At 29.5% G+C, this 19058-nt stretch overlaps 1 protein-coding gene across 1 annotated transcript in view; it reads right to left on the bottom strand.

Moving 5' to 3' along the window:
- LOC136973083 (1-phosphatidylinositol 4,5-bisphosphate phosphodiesterase epsilon-1-like) overlaps positions 1-19058 on the bottom strand; it is a 121392-nt gene that overhangs the window by 40516 nt on the left and 61818 nt on the right. The window lies entirely within an intron of this gene.

The following is a 19058-nucleotide window of genomic DNA, read 5'->3' as shown; positions in this document are numbered from 1 at the left end:
TAGAAATAAAATCGTGTCTTAAAAACACCCCCTCTAAAGGGAAAACTTTATGGTGGCACAAAATTAGTATATCCTCTTCCGGAAATGACGTCTAGACAACTCCGTGGCGTCACTTCCGTCAAGAGAAATGCCCACTCTCGCGCTACAACATGGCTTCTTTTCTAGAGTTTCGATTTATATAACCCTTGTAAGGAATCTTTAAACACGAGACATCCTTAATTATCAAGTTATAAACATAAAATAATTTATTATTTTCGTGTAACAAAAGAAAAAACTCCTTACAGAGGCCATTGAAAATTCCTGTTTTCATCAATAGTAAAACATTTTTATCTTTGTTTTTATATACATTGAAAATTTAATTTTTAATAGTTCGAAGCGTATAAAATATTAAAATGTTAGAAAAAAAAATAAATAAAATTTTAAAATAGTCGAACAAACGTGAAACTTCAAGATTAAAGAAAGAAAATAGTAGAAAGATCTTTGTTTATAATGTTAAAAGTTTAATTTAAATAGCGGTTGAATTGTGCTTTAACTTATTAATATTGTAATATTACTATTATTTTACGGGAAGAAACTAAAATAAAACGAAGAAAATTCCTTTCTGATGATAAATTTCCGTGTAAATATTGAAGAGAAATCAAGCAAACTTGTTTAAATATTGTTTATTTTATACCTTCATCCACCATTGTACAGCAAAATCAACGTTCTTTCAACATTCAAAACGGCATTTTTAATATTATAAATACACGAATTTCATCTAAGAAAGGATGAAAAAATGAAGGAAGCTTAACTTTAATTTTGATCAGAACTTAATTAAACTTTAATTAACATTAATTCCTTACACGTAAAATGCTTATCAACAACTTTAATGAAATTCTTTCGTGTTTTTTATTCGTAACAAACGAGAAGAAATTGTTTTTAAATTCGATTTTAATTTATTTTATATCAAAATTATATATAATTTTTCTCATTTTTCATTTAAATTTCCTATCTAAATAGTAATTTAGTTACGTAATTTAACTATAATTAAATAGTTTTTGTTACAGTGAAGGAGATGTAATGATGTTGTTTTATTTAAATAATACACTTAAAACTAGTAATTAAATAAATATTACGTTACGCTAATTTTCTAAACGTATACATTTTCAGTTAAACTAATGAAATTAAAGCATTATATTGACGGTTATAGTTATCTTACGAGATAATTATTAAGTATTTAATCGTAAAAAATATTAAACTTTTAAATTAATGATATTCGAATTGTAATTATAGCCATGTTTTCTAGAGAAGAGTATTAAAAATTTATATGCGCATCCTGAAAGCTCAATCTGAAGCATTCTATGCGGCTAGTCTCTTTTATAGTTTATAAAATCGATTAAAATTTAAATAAAAGATGTTTTAGATATAATAAAATGACGATATAAATGGTAGATATTGATTGACATGCGATAGATTTCAGGTAATATCACATAGAAAACCATTGACTTAGAAATGAAATGGGACTCAGCAATAGGATAGCCCTTTTTACATCGCTGTTTACTTCGACCTTTTTTACTTGGCCTATTTCACCGTGCCCTTTATTTCCCCTTTTACTTTTTCTTTTATACTTTACCTTTTACTTTGCCCTTTACTTTGTCCTTTTTCTTCGATAACTACAAAAGAAATTACTGCTTGACTTAGACAAAAGCACACCTAACAGCTTCTAAACGTGTACTCAATAGTACAGCGAAGTTGGTGAAATGCTTTTCAATAATGTAATTGTCAAAAAAAAGTTTGTCTCTGGCGTCACAATTCTCGATATTATGCAAGAATACCCTTCTACTTAAAATGCGCATCATCTCGCCTTATTAACATGTATTATACAGTATAAGAGGCTATAGAGAGCTCGTATAGGGCTAGGGATTAGAGGGACTCTTTTTACTATTGCCTTGAACAAATTAAATGCGTAGAAGGTTTCTTTATTAAGAAAAAGCAGCCTTAAAGATCAAATTAACCACTACTATCACGAGAAAAACACCCAGCTTCCCCCTCATCAACGACCCTGAGGCTATACGTACAAGAATTATATATAATAGATATATTTTCAGATAGAAGACTTCAAAAATATATTTTAAGTGCTGTATAAATGAATGCATCCTCTATCCCAGAGCTATTAACTCCATATAGTCTCATAACACAGCAAATAATGAATTTTTTTCACTGCTGTGCTCGTCCTCCTATCATCTTATCACTTTAATATTCTTCGACAATGTGAAAATTGAAAATTGAAATTCCATCCTTTTCAAACTGAATCAGATAAGAATATTGCTTATTCAGAGTATTTTATTCATATATATATATATATATATTTTAATAAAAATCATAATAGTTTCTGTAAATCCATTTTCACTGCATCACATTCAAGTAGAGCAGAAAATTGACTAAAATAATATATATATACATATTTAGATCAGAAATGTTACCTTGTTAAATTGCAATATTCAAATTACAGACCTATACGTTCCCACTTTGTCGTTTGTCTGTCCGTCTGTCCGTCTAATCGTTCGACTATCTGATTGTCTGTCTTCCTGTCCGTTAATCTCGAGAACGGAGTTAGTTAGATAGATGAAAATCGAATTTAGATATTAAAACCTAAGGGCCTTTTAAATTATACACGAACTTTTAGTTGGGACAGGAAGTTACGTGATTTGACATTCAAAATTTTCTCCACACAGTGAATCGATTGTTATAGGGAGATATATGATGTACAGGGGCAAAAGACCACTAAAATCGAAAAGCTTAGACGCGGGAGACAACGATTATCTACATACAAACTTTCGGATTGGACCGGAAGTCACGAGATTTTTAAAGAAATTAAAACACGATTAAAATTTGTAGCCCGGCATATTGTGATGACGTCACAATAAATAACCTCTCGTTTCCTACGCGAAAGTTATGATTAATCTTCATAGAATATTATGTAAAATTTAGAAAAGTTATGAGGAGAGTATTATTAGAAATTCTATTTTTAGAGGAATTTTTTCCCCTTCCCCTCCTAGAAAACTCATTACAGTATAGATCAACAAGTAGAATGAAAATGATGAAACTTCCTAGTTATAAATGTCTTTGTTCAATTGTCAAACACAGAAACCTTACTCGAGTTTTAAATAACAACATTTCTAGTTTTCTATGGGTTTCTGGTAGAATGAATAAAACTCATTCAGGAAAGACTCCTCTCAATTATAGAGAATAACGATAATTTGACATTGGAATAATGATTTATCCAATATTGATTCAAAATGTATATACACAGATCGATATTTTAATAAGGATAAACAACTTTTTATGTATATATATATATATATATACACGTTCAATATCGCTAAAGACCTTTTGAGAAAATTAAGTGCATCTTTTAAGTGTCTGATGAGAAATTTTTACGCTAATGTATTTTTAAATGCCTTCTTGTAAATTGTCACCACAACTCTACTCTGTCTCGTGTTATTTTTTTCCTTTTAAATTATTCTTTTTCTCCATCAATAAACCATTAAAAAATGATTTACATAAAACGCGATTTAAATATCATGTTTATTTTGCTGTATTTTTATCTAAAATAACCCTTTGCTTCCCCTCAATACACTTTTTTCATTTATTTAATCCGTTGTAACAATGCGTTAAATATCGTTATCTTATTAATCAATTTCGTGAAATAAAAACGCAATTAAGTGCGTTATTTAATTATATTTAACTAAATTCGTCTATTACGCAATTAACGAGAAAAAGTATTGTTGTAACGGAGTAATTTCAGAAATTCTGAAAAAGAAATTACTCCGTTACAACAATACTTCTTTACGAATAAAAAATAATTAAATTTATGGAAATTTTTAAGAAATTAAAGTTAATTCGGGACAATATGGTGTTATTAAAGAATTTAAATTAATATTTAACAAATAAATTATTTATTTAGAGTTTATTTTGCTACATTTTTAAATATTATTATGTAAATATTTCCCTAAATTTGTAGAAATATGATTTAAAATGATATATTTAATGTAATATTAGTTTAATTATTAAATTTTGAAAATTATTTTAAGGTATTTTTTAATGTAAATATAACATACCCGTTAATTATAATAAAAAATACTTCTATTCAACGATCTAAAATGATATTTAGCAGTATAAATGGAACCAAATTTAGTAATGGGATATTTCAAGACACGTGAGAGATATTTGTATAAAAAATTGTTAGTACTTAATCCCGCCACTGTGGACATTTTGGCGCTGTATGCAACGTAAAGGTCGTTTTTATTTGTGAGTACACTTAAAAAGTGTGGTTTATTAAGGGCAAGTCTTGAAAGATTCTGTCACACTGCATATGAGAAGCATAACAGAAGATCAATTAAACTCGTCGAACACAGTGTCCATTGTCTACAGGTTTCACATTTTTAGAATTAGAACTATATTAAACAGTATCCGTATACCTTATCCTGTACAAGTAAAATGTTCGTTGTTTACAGCGCCCAAACTGCCTCAGTGGCAACTTTTGGTACTAGTTTTGTCTTTTACAGATAGATCTTCTGCATTTCGTAAATGTTGTTGCATTAAATCGGGGTACGTTAATAACGATTACCGGAAATTTTAATAAATTATTTTTAATATCCAGACTTAAAATTAAATAAAATACACAGTAAAACTTGTGTAAACCGTACGGAATATTTCACCGGTTCAGCCGATTTCCGTTTTAAAAAGTTTTTTTTTTCTTTTTAACACAGAAAACCACTGTGTTTATGCAGAAATTTTCCCGTTTAGGCAGGTGTCCGTTTTATTAAGGTTCCTTCTTCGACAGGTTTTACCGTAATCATTAAAAAAGTTGTAATATTAACCGGTTTAATTTAATTTATTTTTAGAAACTTAATTCGCATTTTAAAAAATTGAAAGTATTGTTGATAATTGCTTACAGATATTTTAATTAATCCGAAATGTCAGTTGAAATTTTTATTTAAGTTTTTAAAGTCAACAAGTGAAAAAAAAAATATCCAATTAAATTTTTACAAGCCTTAAAAGTATTGAAATTCTAACTGACATTAATTTAATATTATTCAAGAAAATTTCACTACTTATTAAGGTTAATGTACCGTAAGAAGTGAATTAAGATGCTCAAGAACATCTTACATACATTTTTATCTTCATATAAATGAAATAAAATCTATTTAAAAAATAAAAATAGATTTTAAAATTATATATTAAAAAACTGTAAACTGTTAATGGAGGAATTTACAAGTTAATTTATAAAAATAAATTAGGCCACCTCCTAACAGCGGCCAGCATTAAACGGAGGCTGTTTCTGTTGCGTAAAAGTTGAGGGAAAAGCATAATAACCTCCCAACAACGGCCACTTTTTACGCTGCCTAGGTGGCAGTTATTCAGAGGTTTGATTCTGTAATAATTTCGTTAATATAATATTAACGAGTTTCATAACTATATAGTAAAACCTGTGTAAACTGGATTCGCAGGTTTCCTTTACTCACAGCTGTGTTCCGAGGAATTCTTCCTGTTCAGGTTTTATTAAAGTTCCGTTTTGAACAGGTTTTACTGAAGTAAGTAGCCCACAAGTTAACCGATGTACGATTAGTTTAATAACTGATAAAACTGGTTAGTTTTTGTGCTTAAATATATCAGAGTTCGTTTAAATGTACTACACACTTATCGTGTATATACGTACAGTACATACACAATTATCTCTACATGCGATTTCCCCGGGGATTCCCACTGGAAAGACCATCTACGCAAAACTATCCTCTATTTAGGTGTTAGACACGAGAAGACGACCGGGAAGTATGGAAAACTGTCCTCTATTAAGAAGTTAGACATGTAAAGAAGACCCGGTGGCCAGTTCGTTGATGAGGCGCGAACCCACGACACAACAATCTTGTCTTCACTAGTTGAATGCATTCAGATTCTGGTTGGCCTTGCAATAAACTATAGGGTCTTGTAAATTACAATTTATTTAGTTTTTATTGTGTAAATTACTTAAAGATGGAAATATATTTAATTTTCTTTTATTTAGAAGTAATAATTTTCACAAACCTTCTAGTCAGTGAAGGGGGGGGAATGTGGAAGGTAACTTTTAAGAAATCTCCTTAAACCTGAAGCATCTGTAGCAATTGTAAATCGTATAACACGAGGCACATCAAAGAGGAAAGTTCTTTTGTAGAACGTAAAGACTCCATTGTTTGTATGTATTATGCTGTTAATTATTACTTATCAATATCTCAAGTGGTTTACGTAAAAGATCCTTTTGTCTGTCCGTCGCTACAGGCTTAAATTCGAGATTCTTCACTATAGATTCCAACATGGATGATTATAATTTTACTAATTGAATTAAATTCCTTATTAGATATTCCTTTATCTCAGTTAAGTTATACAATTAAGAAGAGTAAAGGTTCTTTAACTGCTAATCAAAGTTCGTTGCGGCTTAATTATATACTACTAAAAACATATAGCAATGATTGCAATGTAAATTATGAATTATATTTCTACACTCGAACCTCCAATAACGGACACCTCTAAAGGCGGTTATGTTTTTCAGAAACGTTCCTTTCTGAAAGGCGCATAAATAAACTCCAAACAACGGACGTCTCCGAACGACGGTTGTTATATGCTACCGTCATTGGCCGTTGTTCAGCGGATTTATTGTCATTTTTAAACAAGTTTTTTAGTATTCCTACATTAATAAATATATAATTTATATATTTTATTTTTTAAAGAATAAATTTCTATTTAATATAAAAATAAATAAAAGATAAATGATAATTATTGATTTTGCTAATTTATTCTGACATTAATGTTTACACGTACTGATATATGAGGCTATAAATATAATTTATTTAAAAGAAAAACTAATAAAATTAAAATACATACAGTCAAACCTCCGAACAACGGACACTGTCAAGAACACATAAAAAAAAAAAAAAAAAAAATGGCCGTCGTTCCGATGTGGACGTGGTTTTTAGGTTATATTTTACGCATTAAAGAATGAGACATTCCTAATAATGTCCGCCGTTTAAAGGTGGCCGTTGTTAGAGATTTGACTTTATTTCAGTTATTAAATACGTATTTAATCTCTTCCTATCGGTTAACAGAAATTTGGTCTACCCTTTATATTTTAATAAGCAGAAAACAAAATTTAATATATTTTTTTAATTTTCAAATATATATTTACGAAAAGAATTAATTAGAATATTTGATTTTCTGTTAAAATTATAATATGATTAAGATATTAATTAATGTGATGTTATTATAAATAAATAAATAGATTTTTATTTAATTATTTATATAATATTCTGTTACGAATATTTCCTTTTATGAGTTACTTAATTATAAATGACGAAACATTCGGGTAATTTGCAGATTTTCAATAAATTACAAACCGGCTGTCCGTCATATACAGGTTTACATAGAAAATATATATATTTAATATTTTATTTTATTCTCGATAAAATACAATATAAAGAAATAAAGATTTTGATTTTTTTAATATTATTATTATTATTATGTTCTGGTAGGTTTTATTTTCTATAAAGAAGTAAAAAAAACAAAGCAATCGTAATTGATTTTTATACAATGAGTTTATATTTCTTTTTTCCTGTTTTCTTCTGTAAAATGGCGAGATGACGTTGGTGAAGTATCACATTACTTCATGTTTTTTTTCTTTTTTTTAAGTTTAGTACACGGCTGATTAAAAAGAAATTGATTGGTACGTTTGATAGGGTAAGGCAACGTAATACATCGATATAACAGAGGTCAACCCACAGGTTGACCTCTGTTTATGTGTTAGACGCGTGAAGGAAACCTGGTAAACTGCATGTGGCCAGTCTGTTGACGAGGTTCGAACCCACGACTAGTGTTCATTGGATTATCCGCTCGGCCATCAAGGAGCATATAGATGATTGGATTGGATTTTCGGTGCAAGGCAACAGGTGGGCGTTTTGCCGAGGTTAAGTGATTCTTTGGTAAACTGGCCCCTATTTAGATAATGATCACGAAGAAAAATAGGCACCAAGTAAATTATTCTCACGGAGAGAATTTGGTGCCAATGTTCACAAGGTCATTTTTTGACCGATTGCAATAATTCCCCTCTGTTACGTGTAACGACCGAGAAAGTGAAAGTAGGAATTTTACTTATTGAAAAACTTGGCATTAAGTTACACATGAAAAATTCCAATAAAACTCAAATTACAAATGATAAATTGTTTAATTTCTATAAACAAGGGAAAAGATTAAATTTTTCAGCTGTCTTCTACCATAGAAACAATGTACGAAAGCGACAACCGAAAGAAATTCTGGATTTCGAAATATTCAAAATTGAATAAAAATTACATTTGAAAGAAATTTCTGTTTTCAAATGTGTAAGCAACATGAATATTTTACATTTAACATAAAATAGAAACGAATTGGATCATCACCGTAAATACTTTACACAACAAAGAAACATGTTTATTACTCGACATCAATATTCGTGGATGTTATCAACTACGTTCAACAATAACATTTTTTTTTTTTTTTTTTTTTGCCTTAACAAATATGAAAGTTAAGGAATAATATTTTCTCAAATGTCAGAATAAATTACTTTTAAAAGTTGTTTCAGTTTCATTTCATTGTATCTATATGGTGGGTGATGTTATACTTGCATACTAAATAAATTCTATAATATACAATAAAGTTTTGTGTATTTTCCCTAAAAATTCCTCAAAAATTTCCCTTAATAATATCTTACAACCAAGTTTCAAAAATTTTCTTAACAATTTAATCCCCAAAAATTTTCCCTAAAAGTTTATTCTCCAAATTTTTTTATAATGATTTAACGATTTCTCTAAAAAATTCCCCAAAAATTTTCCCTAACGATTCTCAATAATTTCCCAAATTTTCCCTAACAATTCGACGATTTTCCTTAACAATTCCCTAAAATTTTCCCTAACGACTCAACGATTTTTATTAACAATTTCCCAAATTTTTCCCTAAAATTTTCCTAAAATTTTCCAAACATTAATATTAAATATATATGTTTGTGTAGAATACCAAAGTATATGAAAGTTAATATACGAGGGAGTTTCAAGAAATTTGATCCCTGGTATGATTTAATGAACTAACATGGATGATCAGTGTTCCTACATTTTATTTTATAGTTATTCTCTATGATTAATACGGATGACATTCTTTAAGTTCTCTGTAGAGTCAGTAGGGATTATCAGTACTACTATAGGATGTTTCATAGGAGAGTAGCGTATCCTTAGAGATAATCAGTAATTCCACAGTTATTCGATTAGATTAATACACGGGATCAATCTATATATGTACTGATTGTACTGATGTGAATAACTGATTATTCACATCAGTAGTTCTATAGGGTGGTATTCTATATGTCGCTCATCAATACAGAATGATCATATTCTTCAGTATGCTGCATATAAAGACCTGTTGGGTATGTCTTAACCAAACTTGTTATACATATTTTTCTGAATATGCGATTTCGATTATCGGAAAAACTTTTACTTCAAAAATTCATTCGCTAGGGAAAAATTGGCGATGCACTCCTTTAATGTGCGTATTACGTCCGTTTTCTAATGAATTTCAGAAGTTATGACAGAGTTTAATAATTTTCTCAATAAAAAATGTGCAATGTTGAATTAACAATTAGTTAGAGGCGTGTGTAATATGCACATTAAGGGAACAGTAGAGCCAAATTTAGCTCTAACGGTTGAATTTTGAAGTAATTTTTCCCGTAAACCGAAATCTCTGCATCACACTGTAATTATTACGTGAAAAATGTAACGTATCTTGCTGAAAATTTGACAATTATTGTCAAAAAGCTATTAAAATTTTAAATCTATTATAAGATTTTCTAAAAGTTTCGAAACACTGAATATATATCATCATAAAATATTAAAGTAAATTGAAATTACGATAGGTCTAAGCATGAAATTAACAGTGATTTACATAATTAAACATATGAAAGATTTATTAATAGTTTTAAAAATAAATTATTGCCAAAATATCTGAAAATCTTTTTCACACATTAATTATGCGTTAAAGAAAAAATAATTTAAATTTCTATTGACCTTCCAAAAACTTCAAATTTATATCATAAATAAATTAAAACAGAAATAAATTCAACAGAAGAGAAAAGTTCCAATGAATGTAAACTATAAATTTATATGTTTATTTATGATAATGTAATAAGAAATTTTTATTACATTTATACACAATGTGCAGAAGGTTACAAAAGATTTTCTGTTTTAAAATAACATTCTAAATAAATTCTTTTTCTATTTTATTCATGAAATAAACAAGTCTCCTTTCCTTGCATATATACAGGGCAGACTATAGGAAAGGAATAACACTGTATGCAATTACACTTATTGTTCCTCATTAAATTAAACTCGCACATTTATATTTATGGCGAAACCCCATAACCCCACGTTTATACTATTAACAGGTAAGGAAATTAACCCTCTACATCTATTTATACTGAAATACAGGGTGAAGTTTCGTCCAAGGCCAACAGATGGCGTTAGACTTAGACAAAATGAAAATTTTCAGAATACATTCAATAATTAATGTATTTTTTCTATATTTGTGCAATATTCTTTATATTATAGTATAAGACATCTAGCCGGCCGGATGGCTGAAGAGGTTAAGGTTCAGCCTACCACTCTGTGTGATCCGGGATCGAGAAGTCAAAATCCCCCTGTAGTTATTTTGAGGGGTATGACCCTGATATGTCGAATCCCAAATATCTAGGACAGATCTCCCCACTCGATCATTCCATTGTGGACCTGGCCAATCCCAAGAGGGGTAGAAAAAGTCTCTCTGGGTGTCCACAGGAGGAAAAGAGTCCCTCGATTAAAAAAAAAGGGTTGGAGTTGCTAATAAAGGAAGAGAATGTCGAAATCTTTATCCAAACTGCACTAAATCATACAATAAAGTAAGATTTTTCACATAAAATATAACTATACTGTATAAAATTGCTTTATTCAGTGGCTTATCGTTATTTCTTAAGCACGAAAATGAAAGAGTCAATTCCAGTAAAGTCCGGATTCGATTTTCGTTTTGTATAGATTATTTCAACTGTTTCTGGAGAAAGATTTATCTCAATATTCTGTTTCTATATTATACATGTTAAACCTGTAAACAATGGCCACTGACAGAAATACAAAAGAAAAATGACAGTTGTTCAGAGATGGTCGTTCATGGTGGGTTATCTGGTATGCATTTTTGTTAAAACAAATAGTAGTGGAGGATTTCCGTTATTGTAAGTTCGACTGTATTATATAAATTATTTTACAGCATTTACTGCATAGCATCTAGGAATTATAGCGCATTTTCCGGGAGAGTACGGGTTCGATTCTCCTTTTGGCTTTGTCAATTTAAAGTAGGAAAATTGAAAACTCCATTTAAAAAGGAAGAATTAAAGTCTTCTCGGAAGGCACCCCCTCCGGAGATCGACAACTTGTCGTGTTGCTGTATACAAACAAAACAAACATACAAGAGGAAGATAACCCTCGAAGCAAAACATATAAATGGTGATCATAATTAAAAAGTAGGTGTTTAGTTCACTTTGCAAAAGACTTATTAGACAAATCTCAACCAAATTTGGTAGAGGATTTTTCAGAAAAAAAAATTTATTTTAAAACTCAGCAGCTAGGTTGAAGTTTGGCACTGTTGCCCACTTAATGGGCATATTACGTACGTTTTGTAATGGTGCTCAATTTACCTCATCGCGCAATTCTGCATTTCACATCTGTAATTGAAGTAATATTACCGAATTGCGTTGTTTACTCCAGAAATGCGTTTGAAAACATACGAAGTATGCACATTAAGGGGACAGCAGCGCCAAATTTCGCCCTAGTGGCTGAATTTTGAAGTACATTTTTGTTTTCGGAAATTGAAACCTCATACACAAAATAGTGTGTATAGCAAATTTTGTTGAGATTTGCCCTATAGTTCTCTCTACAGCGAGCTCTGAAAATATACATTTTAAATATTATCATATCTGTATTATATAAAGATATATTCCAATTTTTTATTTTCAAAGTATATAGAAATTGTGGAATTTAAACAGAGGGAGTCCGTGTTCATTTTCTATTATGAACAAATTTTTTTTTTTACTTTTTTGTTAATTTTTTAAGGAAAAACTAAGAATTTGAAAAGAATTCCTTAAATTTCTCTTTCTTATTACTTATTACACCAATTCTAGAAACGAGAACATTGACAATAAGAAAACGGTTAAAATAATAAAATAGTTTAGATTTTAAGTCGAAAAACAGGAGCTAACGATAAATAAATAGAGCTGTTTTTTTATATTTTATTTCTTACTTTTATTTACGTACAGTTTTATTGCTCATATTTACGTATCGATTCACCCTCACACGTACATTTCTCGAGTGTTTTAGTGGAAATCCAGATGTCTGAAAGTGCTTTGCATTTCCTTCGAAAGTGAATAACTTTCTATGACGTCATAAATCAAACATCCTCCATAAAACTCCATCCAAGAACATGATTCTAGTTTGCAGAAATGTAAGTAGAAATTGATGGAAAGAAGTAAAGCAACACTTGGGCACTCTTCGAAGGGGTGTCAACATGGAACTTTCTACGGGAAACTATCCTTATTTAGGAATTAAACACATGAAAAAATTCTGCACGACCAGCGGGTTCGCACCTTACGAAAGGTGCGAACCCGCTGGTTCAACCGGTGTTCAGAAGTCACTCGGCCACTATTGAACCAGCAACAACATAACGACAGGAAAACTTCACGAAACCGTGTAAATTTACATTAAATATGAAAAATAATTTAAAGCTGCTTAAGAGTTAATTATGATTAATCGATTTAAAATTATAAATTAATTGTAATCCTTACTTTATGACATAAAGTTACTCATGTAACACAAGAGCGACAATCATTCTTGAATGTAATTTTTGGAGTTTTAATTCTAAAATTTAGTAAAATAAATGCAGAAATATACTTCAGAATATTAATAAACATGTTTTAAAATTTTAATATTTTGAAACTGAACACTAAAATCCTTCCAGCTGTTTCATCAAATGATTAATATCATCACGTTTCGATACTCCGCGTGACACGTGACTGTAATCACCCTGTTTCTAATACGAAAAAAAAACATCTCTAGATGTTTATATATAACTTAAAATTAATTATTAAAAGTACTTTAAGGTAATATATCACATATCAGATTTTTTTAAAGTTTTCAAAAAATATAATTACGTAAAATTTAAATTATTCGTTACTAATGTGAACGTTGCAACGTTTAACACGTAACTGATGTATAAACAAGACAATTTTCTTTATTAAAACTGTAAATCTCCATCCTGTAATGTGTAATTACATGTTATTTTTTGTTTTTTGTGACAGTTTTTTTATGCATTTGTTATGAATTCTACATTTCAGGCTTTAATGCATTTATATTTCTTATATACGTGTGTGTGTTTATGTATGTAACAGACAAATATATATATATAATAATATGTCTGTTGTCTGTCAACATGTTCTATAAACACTGATTGTTTTGCACTGAATTTTTCATAGTTACTCTTTAAGATCATGCAGAAATTACAGTCTACCATGACCATCACTCTCCTCTTAACTCATAATCTCTTTGGCCATTCTACATCAAAATTTTCATAGTTACTTACTAGGACCCTGCGAAAAATATAAGCTAACACCAAACCTGGACACCTCACTCCTCTTTATGATTTCTCCCTTGACACTTCGTAAACAATAGGAGGTTAAAATAAACTAAACTTTTAAATCTGGTTTTCATTTTAATGTTTATCTGTCTGTAGGTCTGTGTACTGTATATATATTTCTACTTTATATGACATATATGCAGATTTATATATGTAAATGTGTTTTGGTATATTCCGTATTTCATACATATCACACTAAATATACTAGATTTCACGTATACGAAAGTAACATAAACACATTTTCCTTAGGATTCATTAACTGCATACATTATTAGTTATAACGTAATCATTTTCCACGTAGATTTAATGACTTCTAACATGAATACACGCGTACAACACATACATAATTGCATACATAAACTGTCTCTAGCATATTTCCTTCACAGGAAAAGGTACTGACAGCAAATTTGCAGTACCGAATTTTATATTTACCAGCACATTTAAGTGATTTCATAACTAGAAAACGGTAAAATAAATACAGATTTTAAAAAAAGGAACAGCAAAGGGAGAGAAAATAAACAAATCGATTATTTAAACATATTGAACCATAGCAAAATCGAACGTTACACGTAACATGCGATTAGATAAATATTTTAGGAGGTTTACTTTATTAGGTTAAAGATCTTGTTACTATTTTTGAAATCCGAAACTAGTGCCGCAGACGTATATTTGATTTGATTTTATTTGCTCTTATCTGATGAATATTTAATCAATAATAAAATTTAAAATCAAATTTAACGCATTGACTTATGTTAAAACACTTTAAAAAAATCACTAAAATCATCTGTATCACGTAACATAAATGGGGTGGCTCAAGATTCAGTTAATTCTTGTGATTAATTGATTAAGTTAACTCATAAACGCATTTTAAATCACGTTCACAGTGTTCACGTCTCGATTTTATGCTCTATATACGTAAACGTATTTACAAAACACAAAAACAATATTTTTTATGAATAACGCTTAACATATAAAGTATTAAATTTTCAGAAGATTAGTATAATAAACTAAACACAGCTAATGGAGGGAGAAGTTACTAATTTACAGCATCAACACATAGTTAGTTGGAGCGTTAGAGTGCATTAATTTTATTGATCAAAGGGAGAAGTTTCAAAAAAGTTTCACCCACTTTCACAGAAAAATCTCTATTAAAAAAATTTGTGGCAAAAAATGCAAGATTGAACCTTCAAAAATTCCTATTTATATCATGTTAAATTCATGTTGTTTTTTTTAAAAAATCTGATACAAATAAACAATAGCTGGAAGGTTGGCTCTAATAACTTTCTAAGAAGAAATTGTAGTAATTTTCTGGTTGAAGAGAGTTGAGAGCAAAGCTGTCGAGCTGTAGGTGACATTTCATCGTCGAAGAAACCAGCAAAAGATGATTTCCAACTGTTACCATGACAACAATGCAGTCGCTGCTAGTGTTCACCTCTGTAAGGCAATGAATTAAATGTTAGTGAATTTTGTTTCCTTTTTTTCTCCCCTAGTTGTACAGGTAAAAATTACCTGTAGAGAGTGTGGGTTGGCCAGCCAATAAGGAATATTTGTCGCCCGAGTGGGAGCTCTCCTACACTAAACACGGAAAGGATCTGAACCATGACATTTCCCACTCGAAGAAACCAGCAAAGTATTCGTTATTGATAAAACAATTCATTAAAAAAATGGCCAGCTGTTATTTATTTAGCTTAATTTTTAACAATTTTCTTCTCCCCATCGTTTGTTATGCGCATATTTATGCGGTTTTAACATAATTCCAATCTCGTTTTGAATGCATGTGTTTACAATTCAGTACAACGGGGGGGATACTTCAACGCTTATATCTTCATTTTGTAACGTGCACTCGCTTACAACGATTAACCTTAACCTATATTTTAAAATATCTGTTTTGTATGCGCATTTTTATAAGGAAATTTAATTAATTGCATTAAAATCTTTCGTGTGTGCAGGTTCAGTCGTGTATGCACATTCACTTCTAATTGTTTTTATATGCCAGCATACGGCATATGATGTTGTACTTCACTGAGCGCATTCGTTCGAGAACTTATCTATGTGCGTGTTAACAATATAATACTCGCCATCGTGTGTATGCACATATTTATAATGCATTATTGTGATTAAGCTTACATACGAATGTTATTTATGCACACGTTTACAATATGGCACAATAATATGAACGTTACTGATTTTATTAGTCTCTGCATATGTTTACCAATACGTACAGTGCATACCCTGTACTGTACATATCGGTGACAGGATCAACAGTGTATGCACATATTTATCAATAGATACATACAAAATTCTCCACGTTATCACCTATTATAACGACATAACAAAAACAAAAATTCCAAGAAATTTCAACGAAGAAAATAAACTTTTTTTATACCCCCAAACAGCAAATTTATTGTATAAAAATGACTTTTATCAGAGAAAATATTCTTACAAATTTACGAATATTCACACAGAGAAAATTTCTGAAAGTGCTCTCAAAAAATTAAATTTTCTACTAGAACCAAACAAGTTTCGATGCACAAATAGCAGAAACGAATACAGAATAAGTAGATGAAGGTGTAACCGAACAAAACAGATGAAATAAAATATAAAAAGTTAGTTTTCTTCTAGCAAAATACAAGATCTAGCTTCAGAAACCACTTTTTCTTTGGATAAAAAAAGCATTACTAATATTGGATTGTTGCACCTTTCTTAGAAGAGATCAAAAAAAAAATTTGCTTGCAACCGATATACATCTTGTGCCAAGTTTATTCGAAAATGATAAAATAAACATATATATTTTTTCTTTCATAAAAATCGTCTATATCTTTTAACGGTTTATTGCTTATTTTTCGTTATTTAATCCTTATTAACAATTTATTTTTCCTAAAATCTTCTTAACGACATTCCAATCAGCTTCCAAAAATTTCCCTAACGATTTAACAAATTCCTTAAAACTTCCCTAAAAATTTCATTAACATTTTCAACCAAAAAATTTTTCTAACAATCTTTTCCCCAAAATTTCCCTAACAATTTTTTCCCTAAAATTTTATCCGAAATTTTCCTAACGATTTATTCACTGTAACTTTCCTAAATTGTTCCCTAACGATTTATTAACTGAAATTTCCCCAAAATGTTCCCTAACGATTTAGTCATTAATGTTTACCCAAATTTTTCCCTAACGATTTCGTCATTAAAATTCCCTAAATTGTTCCCTAACGATTTATTAACTGAAATTTCCCCAAAATGTTCCCTAACGATTTAGTCATTAAAATTTACCCAAATTTTTCCCTAACGATTTCGTCATTAAAATTCCCTAAATTGTTCCCTAACGATTTATTCACTGAAACATTCCCCAAAATGTTCCCTAACGACATTCTCAATTGTTTCAAAAATTTCCCTGACGATTAATTCCCTGAAAAATCACGAAAAATTTTTCCAACAATATGTTTGCTGATAATTTATTTTCCATAAGAATTTATTATTTCTAAGAATTTCCTTAACAATTTACTTATTTGTTTCTGTAATTACTTTTTCTCCGATTAAAAAAATTTACGTATTTTAACAATTTTATTTATTTATTAAAATAAGTACAAGTACCTATACTAGTACCTATTAATACGCTCAATCTGGTAATGATGATAAATTTTCAACCACTTTGGCATATAACCAGAAAGTGATTTAAAGAAGATTTATTACATTAAATAGGGTATGACACATTAATGATCCATGCAAAACATTAAGTGTTATATTAAAAACACACGCTTTTAAACGGCGCATTGAAAGATGCTCGCATTTTCTTTAGTAGCGAGAGATATACTCGTGTGCTATAAAACCTGTTGAACTGATCACGCGTGTGTGACGACCTCGTTCGAATTGTTTTAGAAAATTTATGTTTCTAGTCGTTAAATATTTATTGCCTACATCTTTACGTGAAAAACATTCCAACGTTTCCGTATTTTAAACGTATTTTCCAGCATAAAAATACATAGAAATTCGCACGTTTCTAGCTTTAATTTTAAAAATTTCTGTATTTTTTTTCTTTCTCAATATTTTTTTGGTTTTTTTCTCTTTTATTTGATAATACTTTTACTCACTCCAAATAATATTACATTATCTAGAAATGTGGCTCCCGATCTACACCTTAGGAGATTCGTAACATTATTTAAACTTATACGAATTGGTGTACCGTAACTTTATTTAAATAATGAAACGTTTCTACAGTATATATGATATTTATAAGCAATATTTGCATAGAGGAAGAACACGTCGGGGGTGATGAATAATATATTTTTTAATAAAACAAGTATTCACGTTTAATGTGCGGTTCAATACAAAACTTCGGCAAACAAACTGCATTGTTAAGTGACGTCACGTGATTCTATTCATGTTTTCATAACATTATTTAATATTTTACGAATTCACGAAGCATTTATATGTTAAATATTCTCTAATAAATGTGTAATTCTTAATTATTTAACTTGATATTCGTAGTTACATAAAAATTTCAAGCATAAGCTTCACCCTGTAAATATACAGGATGAGTCTTATGCCTCAACCTGTATAAATATGCAGGTTGAGGCATAAGCTTTAACCTGTATAAGATAACAAAGTTTTAATGCACAGAATGGTCAGTTTTTCATGTAACAAGATTATTATAGAGAAGGAGTTCAGATCTCTGTAAAAAAGATTGAGAAAATTTGAATATTAAGGGGACAGCAGTGCTGAATTTCGCCCTAGCGGCTGAATTTTACAGTAGAAAAATTGTTTTTCCCGAAAATCGAAACCGCATATCAAAAACAATTGAAATACCAAAGTTGATTGAGCTTTTTTCAATAGTTCTTTCTACAGAGATCTCTGAACACCTTTAATTACGTCCCCCTTATATTAGATTTCAACTTCTTCAATTGATCACGTAACTACGAAAGAATGTAATTAAAAAATATTCTAAAAACAATAAAATTTTATCGTAATTAAATCAGAAATTATTGTTTTAATGATCAGAAGATATCTTTAACTTCTTAATAAATAGAAATCGTTAAGATTTCTGAAAGGAAGATATAACTTCAGTAATTTGTTCAGAAGTTAATGTTACTTCTAATGACTCTGGCTTGCAATTTAGAAATTTAAAAAATATACATAAAAAAGAGGAAACCATCAGAAGTTTGCTTGTTCCTGTTAATTAATGTCTGAGTATCTGAAAAGAATAATTTCACGTGAAGAATTCTTCGGTAATGATACTTTGATGGTTAATTTTGTATAGAGAAATGAGTTTTAATAAATCTAAAAATAGAATAAAAGTATTAAATTGTGGTTTTTTTTAA

This window comes from Centruroides vittatus, unplaced genomic scaffold (assembly GCF_030686945.1).
Source record: "Centruroides vittatus isolate TY-2023 unplaced genomic scaffold, ASM3068694v2 contig_3084, whole genome shotgun sequence".
Lineage (NCBI taxonomy): Eukaryota > Metazoa > Arthropoda > Arachnida > Scorpiones > Buthidae > Centruroides > Centruroides vittatus.
The sequence above is the reverse complement of the archived record's forward strand: the minus strand, read 5'-3'. Positions and strand labels throughout refer to the sequence as shown.